The 3,303-nt window shown below is 41.7% G+C and overlaps 1 pseudogene; it reads left to right on the forward strand.

Annotated features, from left to right (window-relative positions):
• The first annotated feature begins 31 nt into the window (after window positions 1-31).
• On the forward strand, window positions 32-2,204 carry LOC119360384 (annotated as a pseudogene).
• Window positions 2,205-3,303: the final 1,099 nt, after the last annotated feature.

The following is a 3,303-nucleotide window of genomic DNA, read 5'->3' on the forward strand; positions in this document are numbered from 1 at the left end:
CCCCCCCCCAAGCCCAGTGCTGGATGAGGTCATGGCGTCCCCAAGCTTTTTAGGCTGGCTGCTGCTCCTCTGTCCGTGGCGTCCCAGAGAAGCAAGGTGTGTTGCTGCTACTGCCTACAAATTGCTCCCTACACTGCTTGATGTTACTATTCATCCATCCATAGCGAGAGATGTGTTGCTACTGCCGCTGTAGGTTGACATTTGTGCGCTCTTGCTGCTGTAGATTTGATTATCTGTAGCTTTTTAGGATGCTGCTACTGATGCTGCCGCCTCTATTGTATCCTTTGTATGTTGCTGCTGTTGGATTCTGTCATTCAAAACTACTTCATTGGCATGTCTATTAGTTTGGGTTACTCCTGTTTTAGGTGTTTGTCTTGAGGATTACTCGATGGATTAGTCAAAAGTATTTATCTATTGGTCTGGGTTGGTTCTTGCTTTAGTTCTTTGGGTTGAGGATTAATTACATGGCTGCTTAGCTCTAGAGATTATGCATGTCATAGTTGCAGTTCTTAGATGTTTGATTGAGGCCTGTCAGGCAGAGAGGATGAGATGGGTTGTGCACGGCCTTGTGTTTTTTGAAATTTTCTACCTGAGTTGAGGATGGTGCTTTGGCTTGGATGGAAATGTAGTGGACAATGTGTACCTGCCATGGGTGTTCTGTGAATCATACTGAGATTCCCAAGGGCTGGATTTGTTTGTGTTGGATTGGAGCTTCAGAAGGAGAGGGGAAGGGGCAGTCAGTAGTTGTTTAGATGGTGTTACTCTTGATTTGTTTTTATTAGTCCTACCTTGGTTATTTATCTTAGGGAGTTTTTCTAGGGAGGCTTTGGATTGTATCCTTCGATCCTGATCCCTGAATGATGTAGCTGCAATTGTGTCTTGCAGGTTGCATATCAAGCAGGCTTTGTCTGGAATAATATTTGCTGATAAGGAGGATCCTGGACTAGAGTGGGTGGAGTACAAATCAAAGAGACCAACATGTTCACTATCGATAAATATCAGCAGGTGGACTTAATTCGTGGACATTTATTTTGTTTTGCCTCCGAGGTTCGAGCATTTCTAAGGGGTTATATTGTTAGTGCACATATTGGATTCTTTCCGAGAAGGAATTTGCATTGAGATATCACTCCAGTAGAATGCTGGAGACTGTCCTTCGAGCCGTTGTGCTCGGAGAAGATGACACCGGTGAATAATCCCCCAAGTAAACAATATTAGGATTCCACTATCTTAGGCGTTTACTTGCATCATGATGTCCTCATAGTAAGATTACCATATATGTTTTGACTTCAACAGAAACTTGAACATTCCTTCACGGAAACCATCCATTGTATGTGAGAATTGTATTTACTCTCTTGATGGCAATGATTCAGTCAGAGCTTTCCACACAATGGACCCAAAGGGGGTATTCGACACATTTATTGTTTTTCATGAAAATCAAGGGAAAGTAGTACCACTCACCGGCTCTTCAACTTATGATCCTGAGGTGAGTTCTCATGGTCAAGTGTTGTAATCTTGGTATCGATGTACTCACGACAGGTTCATTCTAAGATATACCATTTTTCCTTTGTCACTAGATTCCCACCAACGATAGGATAAATGTGTGACCAAGAGGAGCGGATTGTATGGAGCAACGCTTGATGAGGCTGATACAGTTGTCCTTGAAATGGACAACAATGGTCATCTGATTCAGGTATATTTCAGTCTATGGTAGAGGTAATTCCAACAAATGCTTTAGAAAAGTGAGTCTAAATAACTATGGTTGTGCTTGTAGCTAATGCATTTCAAGAGTAGCGTGGCGTGCGTGGATTGGTGGCTTAACTTCAATCATGCCGACATCGAAACCCTTGTGTTTTATCTAAACTTTTTGGGCATTGTTTGTTGCTTGTTAAAGTTTAAATCAGTAGACATTTACTATCTGATGATTCAATATCAGGCCTATCAATCACGCGACTTGCCTGCTAAGTTGATATAATATATGAGTATTTTTTTGGCACATATATTTGTTCTGCTATGTTTGAGACATGTATAATTTATCTCAACTGTGTTATAATTTATCTATTTTATTCTGTACAAATTAGGCCAATATCGGTGTTAGTTCATACTTGCTTCTAAGCTTAGTTTGTAGAGCTAATGTCTGACTATCTCTCTGGGTTCTGACTATATCTTCCTGAGATCATTTCTCTTATTTGCTTCTACAGATTTGAGTCAATTATTGAAATATTTTGTACAGATATGTGTATGTACCTGTTCATTTGTGATGATGACAATGGGATCAATTTTGTTTCTGTCAAAAGGAGAGGTAACTATTTTTAATCCTTATGCCTGTAGTCAGTTTGACAACTACAAATTGGATATAGATAATTTAAGTAATCTTAGATGCAAAGAGAAAGCTTTCATTCTGCAAGCTACAAAATTGTCCGTTGTATTTTATCACAAAGTAGGAGAGAGAACTATTATTCAAACACACCAAGACACATTATTATCCATGTTACATATTTGCCCGAACATCCATACATGTTGGCTACCAATTCTTCACCATAAATCCAGAAGAGAACTAGCATAACAATTGGAGCTTTGTCCTGCAGTTTATTTAAAGCTACAAACTCCGAGCTACAGCCTGGAAGACAGGTTTTTGGGGTTGAGCTTAGCATGCATAGTTGATGCAGAATGCAACTATAACCGGCGCAGCGGAGCGCGCCTTACCCATAATTCTGCTTATTGTGGTTGTCGTTCTTCGAATCAAAAGGTTATCCAGTCGGTTCCCAGTTCTGCTTATTATGGTCCTTGCTTAGCCATATAATCACATGCTAGATAGGTCACATGGTTGATTAGAAAAGAGCATTGAGGGTCTATGCTTATTGTGATTGTAGTTCTTCAAACCAAAATGTCATTATTGGTTGCTAGATTAATTTGGTTATCCAGTCGGCTCCCAATTTCCAGTTTCTTATTATATGAGGAATTGGTGTTTTACTCTTAATTATTTTGTTTAGTTTTTTTTCTGATTCTTTGCTTGTTGTGTTTTCGATTGGGAGCTCTCACTAGTAGAAAAGGGGCCAATTGTCCAGGCCGGTCCAGCCCATTAGTCCCGGTTCAAACCAGAACCGGGACGAATGGGGGCATTGGACCCGGTTCGTGAGCCCCGGGGGCCGGCCGGGCCATGTGGGCCATTGGTCCCGGTTCGTCTGGACCTTTTGGTCCCGGTTGGAGGGACGAACCGGGACGAATGGTCCTCGCTCCTGGCCCACCACCATTGATCCCGGTTGGTGGCATGAACCGGGACCAAAGGCTGCCCTTTAGTCCCGG

This window comes from Triticum dicoccoides, chromosome 2B, assembly GCF_002162155.2.
Source record: "Triticum dicoccoides isolate Atlit2015 ecotype Zavitan chromosome 2B, WEW_v2.0, whole genome shotgun sequence".
In the NCBI taxonomy this organism is placed as follows: Eukaryota; Viridiplantae; Streptophyta; class Magnoliopsida; order Poales; family Poaceae; genus Triticum; species Triticum dicoccoides.